The sequence below is a fragment of the Lactuca virosa genome, chromosome 1 (genome assembly GCF_052849685.1).
Source record: "Lactuca virosa cultivar CGN04683 chromosome 1, Lactuca_virosa_CGN04683_v6, whole genome shotgun sequence".
NCBI lineage: Eukaryota > Viridiplantae > Streptophyta > Magnoliopsida > Asterales > Asteraceae > Lactuca > Lactuca virosa.
The window spans coordinates 65,405,458-65,417,792 of record NC_136426.1 but is presented as its reverse complement, the minus strand read 5'-3'; positions in this window follow the sequence as shown (position 1 = coordinate 65,417,792).

Sequence of the window (12,335 nt, the reverse complement as noted above, 5' to 3'; positions counted from 1 at the left end):
TTGAATATTAGAATATTCTACAAATTCTAATAATTTTAGTAGAATATTAGAATATTTGAACATTTCTAACAATTCTATTAGAATACTATAATATTCTAACATTTTAAATTTTCATTTGAATATTTACAGTGTAATATTTTATTAAAATATTTCACGTATATTTATAAAAAACGGTAATTTTTTTGGGTAAATAAAATGACGAAATAAATAATTAAAAAAAGAATTTCTGGATTATTCATTTTATTTTTCATTTTAGATTTATTTATTTATTTATTTATTTATTTATTTATCTCCAAGATGAGTGGCTAGGATCACGTCCTCATGTCTCACAAAATTGACATGGTCTCAAATGAATATATATATATATATATATATATATATATATATATATATATATATATATATAGAGAGAGAGAGAGAGAGAGAAAGAGAGAGCGCTAGATTCAAATGTTTCTCACATCTATTGTGTGTTAGAATGCACCAATAAGAAATTAATAAAATTAAATTATTATTTAATCAAATGAAGATAGATATTAAATGATTTCCGTAATTATATATATATTAAATGATATCCATAATTATAATTCATTTTTTATGTAAACTAATTAAATTCGTTATTAATATCAGCAATAATATTCTTCCAGAATAAATTTGCATCTAGTTTTCATGTATGACTCGTATTTTGTTTCATGACTCACTCACTCAAAATACAACAAAGTTGCCTAGAACATGGAAAATGATAGTGTATTCTAGTAAAATGAGAGTTTATTCTAGAAGAATGAGAATATATTGTAACAGAATGAGAGTGTATTCGAGCAGAATACACTCTCGTTCTTCATATTCAATCCAATTTTGTTGTATTTTAAGTGGGTGAGTCCATAAAAAAACACGAACTCATACATGAAAACCTAGATGCGAATTCATTCTAAAAGAATGTTATTGCTGACATTAATGACAAATTTAATTAGTTGCCATAAAAAAGAGAATTATAATTATAGATATTATTTAATATACATACAATTATGGAAATCATTTAATATTTATCTTTATTTAATTAAATAATTATTTAATTTTACTAAATACCTATTGGTGCATTCTAGCGCACAATAAATGTAAGAAACACATGAACCTAACCCTATATATATATATATATATATATATATATATATATATATATATATATATATATATATATATATATATCTGTGTGTGTGTGTGTGTGAGTGTAGAGAATATTAAAACCAAAGAAAAAAAGACATGTTTTCGCATGCATGAAGAAAATTGAAGACAGACATTTGAAGTTTTGACGGGTTGGTAAAACCCTTGAGAATATTAAATGCAACAACCCGTTGGAACCATTTTTAAAGGGGGCGATGAGAAGATTAAATGCAAACCCTACCTCAACTCCGTCTTCCCTAAGAGCATGGGTAGGCATAAATACTTACTATGTTGAGACTTTTGAATCCATGTATGCAGTGATATTTAAGGGCCGGACAATATGGTTTTGTTTTATAAAATATAATGATTTTAAAATTTTAAAAAAATTATAAAATGTTTATAAAATAGATTTGCACAATTACGATATTCTGAAAGTTAAGAATGATAAATATGTTATTTAGATTTTAAATTGGGCAAATATGACATTTTGAAGTTTAACAAGGGCATATATATGAAATTAACCGTAAAATATATTATACACATTTATTCTTAGTGTATCTTAATAGGTTCGATAGTTTGATATATTTATTATATATATGTTAGAGTCTACTCTCTCCCCAAAATAGCAAATCAATAACTCCATGTATATCTTACATAATATTAGAGCTGATGTATGAGACTCTCATGGCTTAACACATATTGTATATCCTTATTTAGCATTGGGGAGTGTTACTGTATCTCATATTCGTGTTGTAATTGTGGCCTAACACATCCTTATATGTATCATCATCAAGCCTTTGTCTCCATATGAGTGTTAGTGTATCCATATTGATGTGACATGATCATATATTTCTCTATATATATGTTGGAGTTTATGGTATCTCCTTTAAGAGCTCTATTGGGGAGTAAATCAACGTCTCCATATATATCTTACATTTATAATAAAAAAGAAAACACATTTACTTGATAACAGCTTAATGGTTAATGTCACGATATTGTTAGGAATAAGAACTTCGATAAAAAAAACACAAACACCATCTCATGACAATTAAAGATACAAAGAAAAATAAATAGCAAAAGCATTTAACATGGATCACTTGATCATAGAAATTGAGTTAGGTCCACATATTAGCCGTCAAAACAAACACTTCCTGCTTAAAGTTAAATTCGTCCAAGGAGATCAAATTATAAAGACGTTAAACTATGTAAGCTATGTATTTGTACTAATCGCTTGTGACAAGGTGTTAAAGATAGGTAGTTAAATGTGACATGGATAAAGGCTCAACAGCCGATGGCATGTGAAGGGATGGGGCGACCAAAGGTGGTGAATCGATGCCAATACGACGTATCAATGAACTTCAATGTAGGTAGTCACAACAAAAGAGACATGTATTTTGTTCGATTTTGCATAGTAGCCACAAATATATATATATATATATATATATATATATATATATATATATATATATATATATATATATATATATATATATATTAAATGCTAATAAAAAACATAGTCAGAATCAGTTTTTGCAAAAAAGTAATCACAAAAGCACCAAAATGGGATAATGTACGTAACCAAATGACCATGTTTTAGACATTTATCACAAAATAACCAAATATTCATAAATGACTACTTTTTTTTGTTGCAAGTTTGCTTAATGACGTGGTTTCCACTTAAAAAAATACATTTCAAAATGATAGCATGCATTTTAAAGAAAAACCAAAGACCATAAAATGATAACTGCAACTCATAACATAACAAATGGTGATGACCACAAAACTTCTAATTGCGTCTTTCGAACAGAGCAACTATAGCATGATGATAAACAGAGCAACCATAACATGATGATAATTTTTTGGAAGCTGATAGTACACAACAGATTTTTAACATACACAATGGTTTTTTATAAATAAACAATTTTATCCTTTTTTCTATTTTAATAAACTTTACATTTTACCCCCTCAAACTAAAAAAAATATTTCTTCCTCCTAAACATAACAACTTTTTTTGCAAAATTTCAATTTTACCATTTCCTCTATTTTATCAAACTTTACATTGTACCCCTCCCACTAAAAAATTCTACCGAAATTTATTGTCTAACTTAATCCATAACTATTGTAAAGACAACTCGTCCTACAGTCCTACTGAAGAAAGACCCAAGAATCCAATAGAGGTCTCCTCCATTCCAATGTGTTGTACCGTTAAAGTGAACTCAGTGTTGTAGTGTAACTTGACGTGAGCACAAGCACCATGAACAACCAAATCGTTACTACGAATCCTGAAAGATTACTTTGCAACTTCTCCCTACAGTTTCAAATTACCAAGTTTTTATGGGTGTTTTGTTAGAAAGGTGAAGACTGATATTTAATGCTCAAAAGATCGAATATTTTAGTAAATTGAGATAAGAGAAAAGAGTTTGAGAGCTTACTGTGAGCATAAACAAGGGTCAAAAAGGCAAACCACAGAGTTGTTCTGATTTGCTGACCTATGGGACCTTGGAACTCTTCGTTTGTACGATGTTCGATAACCTAAATGAAAAACCATAAAAAGAGACAGAAACAAGAACTTGTGATCCAAAGATCTACACTAAGAGTATAAGGGAACACAGTTGAATTTGTGTTTGTGCTATTTTTTCTTTGATACTAAAATTATACATGGTATTTATACAGTAGAAAAGGAAAATACAATGCTACCTATACGACATTATGCAACGGTATATAGGAGACTAGGAAAGGTACTTTGAATACTTCAACACATGTTATACACGTGGTTATTAGCCCCCGACAAGTTGAAGGTTGTGACGAACTTGAAGCTTGGAACGAAGCAGATGGACTAGATCCCTTGACAATGGTTTGGTGAATATGTCAGCCAACTAATCAAGGGAGGAAATATAGAAAAAAGTTAGTGCTCCGGTCTCAATTTGTTCCCTAATGAAGTGAAAGTCTAAAGCAATATGTTTGGATCTTGTGCGGATGACGGGATTTTTGCTCATGAACATGGCACCTACTTTGTCGCAAAGAAGTTGTGGTGGCTTCAGAATAGGGGCCTGAAGTTCTTTAATTAACTGTTTGAGCCACTATAACTCAATTGGTGTGTATGCTAAGGACTGGTATTCTGCCTCTGTGCTTGATCGTGTCACGACTCATTGTTTTCGGGATTTCCAATTGATAAGTTTGGAACCATGAAAGATTGCATATCCGTATTAAGACCGACTGTCCTCGTGGGTTGAAATCCATCCGACATCCGAGTAGGCAAGAAGAGAGACAACTTTGGTTGGTGAAAAATAAAGACAATGATGCAAGTTAGATAACAAAGGATGCGTTTTGTAGCTTGCCAATGTTGAATGGTGGGGGAGTGCATGAATTGACACACTCAGTTGACTGCATATGCAATATCGGGACGTGTGATTATAGCATATTAGAGTGAACCCATAATTTGACGAAACAATGTTGGATCATGAAATGTTTCACCATCTTTGGATAAACGATAACCCGGATCAGCTGGGGTGGAAAGTAGTGAAGCATCGGTCATTTTGCTGCGATCAAGGATGTCTAAGAGATAACATTGTTGTGAGAGATCAATACCAGTAGTATTAGATATGATTTGAAGACCCAAGAAATGATATAACTGTCCAATATCTTTGAGAGCAAACACCCTATGAAGTTGGTTGATGAAGCATTGAATTTTGACTGCATTGTTTCCTATGATAATCACATCATCGTCATAAACCAAGATGTAAATGATGGTGGTTGAACTGATGTGAACAAATAGTGAAGTATCGGATTGACAAGTTGTAAACCCTTGATCAACGAGATAGGTTTTGAGCTTGTTAAACCATGCTCTTCGAGCCTGTTTAAGGCCATAGAGGGCTCTGTTGAGTCTGCACACATGTTGGGGTCTATTGGGGTCTTCAAATCCTCGTGGTTGTTTAATATAGACTACTTCCTTTAGATCACTGTTAAGGAACACATTATTGATGTCGAGTTGTCTAAGTGACCGTCCTTGAGATAGAGCTATGGACAGAACAAGTCGGATGGTGATGGGTTTAATGACCGGACTGAAATTTTCAAAGTAATCAACATTAGCCTCTTGAGTGAACCCTTGAGCTACCAAGCATGCTTTGTGACGTTCATTGGTGTCGTCTGAGCGTCGTTTGATCCTGAAAATCAACTTACAACCAATAACATTGACATTAGTAGGACAAGAAACAATAGACCATGTGTTATTTTTCATGAGAGCATCATATTCATGTTGCATAGCTTGTTGCCAATAGGGATGTTTACTGGCTTGAGAGAAAAGTCGAGGTTCATAATCATATTTGTCGGAGGTAGAGGTGAGAAAGACTTTGGGTTTTAGAGACTTTGTGTGTGCTCTAGTAAGCATTGGATGAGTGTTGGAAGGTGGAGGGCGATAGTGAGATGTGGAAGGTTGATTTGATGGAGCAAGTGTGACATCCCCAATTTGTACGGCCAGAAAAAACTGATTTGTTTATGATTATTAAATCAGAGTATTCTTAGAAAGATTTATTATGCGGAATTTATCCCAAAAACATGATAATAATATTATTAAAATATTTTTGAAGAAATGTGTTTTATTTATAAAACTCGGGATGACATCGTTAATACAGAAACATAAGCATAAACGGAGACTTACAATGTCTCAATAATCTAACGGTCTATATATCCTTGAATTTATCACCATGCATGCAACTTTGTATTGCATCCTATGATACAAAGAAATTGAGTGGTCAAGTTGGGAAACCTGGTGAGATACATAGGATTTTCAACTCACAATATTATAATCTTTAATTATATATTCTTTAGCATTCAAATAACCCAATTACCCCATTCCCGTTATCCTCACTTTCTAATCCTAGTATGGTGATCTCGAGAGATCTTTCCTAAAGGATCTCTAACGGCAGGATGATAATATTTTGGGTAAGCACAACAGTACAAAAGTACTTGGATAAGCACGACAATACAACAATACAATAGTACTTGGATAAGCACAACAGTACAATAGTACTTGGCTATGCACTACAGTAATACTTGGATAAGCACGACAGTATAATAGTACTTGGCTAGACATGGCAGTACAATAGTACTTGGATAAGCACGACGGTACAATAGTACTTGGCTAGGTACGGCTAACAATAGTATTTGGATAAGCATGACAGATCACGGCTTACTAATTCGCACAACTCTCACCTAACCTATCACAACCACTAACTTACACGGCCCTAACACAACCTCTCATTTATTATTACGCACAACCCTTTACTACCCAATTATATTATTAAGTATATGATTAGATCAAGTAACAATAATATCATATTGTACAAATATAATAAACACAACAAAAATAACACATGTAGCATTTAAGCAATTAGAATACTTGTATCTATGTGTAAGTTTGAAAGTAACTATGCACTCACTTGACAAAAGTGTCTTGTGATTGGTGAATCGGGTAGAGCTTCTCCTTACACCTTTTCCAAAAGGCCTAGATGTACGTAACACTAACTCTTAGTCTATTATTCTAAGGGCTTAGATTCCTCAATAACCCCAAAGTCCACTTCAAGATCTGAATAAGAAATAACCAGGTAAGATCATATCGTAGGTAGGGTCTGTTTGGTATACAAAGTATACTGTTTGGAAATCCCACTTTAAATACCTCACTAAATCCAACCTAGACATTACTCCCGTAAATAGATAAGCAATATAACGACTCATAATCATTGATAAATCTTACTTATACATTCCTAGTAAAGGCTTATAATTATGATTATAAATTACACAGAGGCAAAGTAAGTGTAGCTCACTTACAGAGTACTATAGACAAGAACCGGGATCTACGTGGGAAGAATACTGACTCGGGATATCCTACTTGAAGGCTACTACTCAGATGAGTACTTAGGGGCGTCGCAGGGCTTCGCCGCAGAGTAGAAACAAAGGAAAAATATGCTAAATAATGAAAGTTTCAGATAGAATTCGAATGGATGGTGTGAAGAGAAATGAAGGAATGAGCTGCTATTTATAGGCTGAATTCTTGGGATTCACGTTGTGCATCATGGTGGCGCGCCACGCTCCTGGTCGGGACATAGTTACGTGGCTAAATACTGGTCGGATACGTGTCGCAAAGTAGGTGGGGCTATGTGGTTTTGTCGGGCACGCCGTGCACCTGACGCGTACGCGTACCATTTTTCAGGTTTTCAAAATTGTGTATCTCCTTTCATACGAACTCCGTTTTTGACCTTCTTTATATCCCCAGAAAGGTCTCAACGAGATCTACAACTTTTGTTTAGAATCTGTTGGCTAATTTTGAATTTATACTTTTCACACAGGCTTGGATTGTTAAAGCTCGTATAAAAAACATATCTCTCTCATCCGGAGTCCGTTTTCGCCAGACTTTTTATCGTTGAAATTTTTAACAACGAGATCTTCAACTCTCATTTAAATTATTTTGGATAAAAGTCGACCAATCTAAAATTCGATTTTTGAGCATAATACTACTATGCCGAAACTTAGAAAAATCATAACTTCCTCTCACGAAGTCAGATTTGGACGATCTATATATGCACGCTCTCAGTTTAACGAGTCCTACGAATTTTGTTTAGATTACTAAGGCTAAAAAGTAATTTATCAAAAATCTACTTTTTACGATGCGTAGAGTCGTGTCGGTTTGTAACAGCCCAAAAATCAAGGGTAAAAACTTCATTTTTAATATAGCTAAAACATTGATACCATTTATTTCAAACATTTCAAATCATCATTAAGTAAAACGTTTATCAGAGTTCATCCCAAAATCGTTCGTTGCGGAAATCATAGGTGTGTGCACTGCGATCAATCCGAGCTCTTCATTTCCAAAACGATGATACCTGAAACAAAAACTGTAAACCGTAAGCACAAAGCTTAGTGAGTCCCCCAGAGCATACCCCACGCACAATCCACATAACACATACCATATTAGCTATAAAAGCTACATATATCACATAAGCCATGCATACATAAAACCTAGGAAAGCCATGTGCTACCTCACATGGTCTTACATCCAATGTCATGGGCTACCCCACATGGTCTTTACCTAGGACTGCCATGGGCTACCCCACATGGTCTTACATCCAATACTACCGGCTCCCCCTCCCCCCCCCCCCCCCCCCCGGGGTCTTCCATGCAAGTATCACAAAGACAAATAGCATAACACATATCATATAATCACTAACATACCACTTAGCATAAGCTAACTATCATACCACATATCTCTACTACAGCTAGTGTAACACATAACATAAAATGGGCCAGTCTTGGTGCCTTAGACCCATTGGTACTCACCTCGCACTGCAGAAGCTTCCCGCATGAACTCTTTAGCTGCTGCCCTGCCAGCTTCCCGAGCTGTCACTACCAATCAATATACCCAATTAGAAATTGGGTCCCATACCATAATCCTTAATCCATGCATGGGGTAAAATGACCATTTTACCCCTGCCCCAATATGATCCAAAACTAAGGCCCGAACCCAAAACAAAAGCCCATCATTATAATGTCCATAAAACCATCAATGTCCCAATTTTCTAAATTGGGCGCGGATCTTTCTAATGGACCTTATACTAAAGCCCAACACTAGGTAGGCTTTCCAAGCCCACTAGTGGCCCACTAATGGCCCAATTTGCTTAATTAGTCCTAATCCCTCTAATGGGCCTTACCCTAAGCCCAAACATATCCTTGGCCCAATACATCTGACTTCTGATGGTCCACTAAGGCCCAAAGGCCCAAAGTCCACTGCATGGCCCAAGTCGAGGCCCAAAACACAATAAGCCCATAACTGATGAGTACGCTGGGCGTACTCCTATGTACGCTAAGCGTACAGGTCAAATGATGCTTACGCTGGGCGTACCTGCACGTACGCTTAGCATAATCCCCTGTTAAGAAATTTTCCCATTAAGTGCTTAATACTCTACTCCAGAACTACAAACACAGATCCAAGTCCTTTTCAACGTCTTAAACCATAAAGTTGCTTACTTGACAGCTTTGCATGGCCCACATAAGCTCAAACTCCAAAAATGATAATCCACTTCCAAGCAAATGGTCTTAAATCGTGCATGAGCCCATTAAGACTTCCAAGATGGCAACTTTCTTCCTTAGGGACTCATTTAACACTGAGAGTGGCAACTCAAAGCCTAAGAATCAGATTTCAACCATAAAGTTCCATCCTTGGGACCAAAATGAACTAAAAATCACAATGGTAGATCTACATGAAAGAGTTGACAAGGTTGAGACTTTATACCTCCAAAAGCTTGCAAAGTTGATGAAGGTTCTGGATCTAGAAGCTTGACTCCAACCATAGCTTGATCACCAAGTTCCTTCTTCTTCAAGGTCCAAACATAAAAAGTCATAACCCAACTAGATCCACATGAGAAAGCCACCAAGATCCAAACTTTATACTTTCTGGAGTTAGATCAATATGATTAGGGCTTGGATCCACAAGCTTCAAGCCAAGCAATGCTTCCTCAAGGAACTCCTTCTTCCACAATAAGCACCAAAAACCCACTAAATCACCAAAAAGCTCAAGAATCACTCAAATGGAGGCTAAGGGTCGATTTCTAGGGTTTAGAGGGATGGGGGCTGAAGATATTATGGTTAGGTTATGAGATAAGGAGCTTAAATAGGGTCCAAGACCCTAAAATAGGGTTCTTATCTGACTGGAGTACGCCCAGCGAACATATGGTACGCCCAGCGTACTCCTGGGAACCTTCGCGACCATCCTGGTCAGTACGCCCATCGTACTACCTTCTTTACTAGTACACCCCGCATACACTTTGTGTACGCCCCGTGTACTCGGCTAAGCCTGAAAACCACGAAACTTCCGAAGGCCATAACTTCTTCATTACAAGCCCGATTTTGACGATCCTTATATCCACGGAAAGGTGACGAGAAGCTCTACACATCTATCAACTCATATATTCCTTTAGAACTTCCTAACAAAAATCCATTTTCCACAAAAGCCCGAACTGACACTTTACCGAAATACCCCTAAGCTCCAAAACACAAACCGAACACCCGAATCACTCCTAATACATCACCCGTACCCAAATGGACCTATATCTTACCTTTTCTAGAGCCATACTCCTTATGATGACCAACCTTCGGGACACAGCCTCAGACTAGAAGTCAATTCGGAACAGAGCATTACACGGTTTAAATCGTGAAACTTCGAAGAAGCATAACTTCTTCATACGGAGTCGGATTTCAACATTCTTTATATGTACGAAACCCTTGTCACATAAATTATAGCTTTGTTTAAGGTTATTGATCCTAACTAACCTTCTATCAAAAGTCATTTTTACGCTTATAATCTATAAATTGAGTAGCCCGAATCTGCGGGCGTTACAGCAGGAGAAGGGATAGTAGAGGTGATAGGAGATATAGTAGAGGGAGGTGGTGTTGAGATGATGGAAGTAGCATAAGTTGAGGTGGTAGATGAGGATGTTAACGGATCAGGTGGTTTAGAGAGAGGGGAAAGGGAGGTTTCCTGCATAAGTAAATCGGAAGTAGCATGAGGAGAAGGGGGAGACGAGGAGTGTGGAAGGGAAACCGAGGGTAGAAAAGGAAAAACATCTTCATTAAAAAAACATATTGTGAGACATAGAGGCGTGATGATGGTTGATGAAAACAAAGGCATCCTTTGTGAGTAGTACTATACCCAAGAAAAATACATGGGAGTGAGTAAAAGTCAATTTTGTGAGAGTTGTATGTGCGTAAGAAAGGATAACATATGCATCCAAAGGTCTTAAGAAAGGTATAGTCGGGAGGTTTGTTGTACAGTTTTTGATAAGGTGAGTGAAAGTTGAGAAGCGGGGTGATGGTACGATTGTTGAGGTATGTAGCAGTTTTGAATGCATGTTCCCAAAATAGTTGTGGAAGAGAGGATTGAGACAACAAGGTGTGATCCTTTTCGAAAGTTATAGAATGCCCCGTTTTGTTCTAGGGTATGTGGGCAGGAGATTCGATGGTCAATGCCATGAGTTTGTAAGAAGTTGGACATATTTCTATATTCTTCTCCCCAGTCAGATTGTAAGGCTTTAATGTCGCGGTTAATTTGACTTTTAACCATCTGTTTGAACTTGATAAAGGTAGAGAAAACCTATGCTTTTTTAGACAGAAAGTAAATCGAAACATACTTTGTGCAATCATCAACAAAAAGTAAGAAATATCGATTTCCATTAAGTGAAAATAAGGGGGCTGGACGCCAAACATCCAAATACACTAAATCAAAAGGAGATGATGAATTAATATGAGAAACAGGTATATGTAAACGATGACTCTTTCCCAGTTGACAGGAGTCGCACACAATGAGGAACTTATTTTAGGAGATAGGCAGTTGAAAAGTAGAGATGAGTTTTCGAGTAGAGGCTCATGTGGGTGAGCAAGTCTTTGTTGCCAGCCATGAACAGAAATGCGAACACCCGAGAGAGCCATGTGAGAATAGTATTTATTGGTGTTTTTTTGGGAACCGATATAAGCCATGATCAACGTCCCCTAGACTAGTGTTTTTCCCTGCAAATTCTTAACATTACAATGGTTACGCCAGAATTCAAGATACACATCATTATCAACGGTTAATTTGGATACACTTAGAAGATCTTTTGTCAATTTAGGAACAACTAAAACAGATGGCAAGCGTAAGTTAAGTAAAGAACTGAAGCCAACGTGGGAAATAGACAAATGATTACTATTTTCGACCTTTGATTTGTCAGTAGCAGTGTAGTCCTCTGCAAGATGAAGCTTTTAAATGTCAGGAGTGACATGATCAGTTGCTCCAGTGTCGAAGTACCATGCAGGATCCAACACAGTTGAGGAAGTAGAAGTCTGAGCAACATTGTCTGTAACACTCATAAAAATCATGATAAATTTAAACTTTTAAAAACCAACCAATTTCATAAATTGTTTACAAACATAGTTTTCAAAACATGTTCAACATCAGAGTCTCCCAAAATCATAAGTTGAAACATGAGGATGTGTGCGGTCACACTTTCGCCTTCCCATGGTCATCTGAAGTATCTGAAACATAACCCAAAACTGTAAGCCAACGCTAAGTGAGATCCCCCAAAGTACCAACACACAACAATAACATATACAATAACAAGTCGGGTCCAATCAACCATCGGGTTGGAATAACC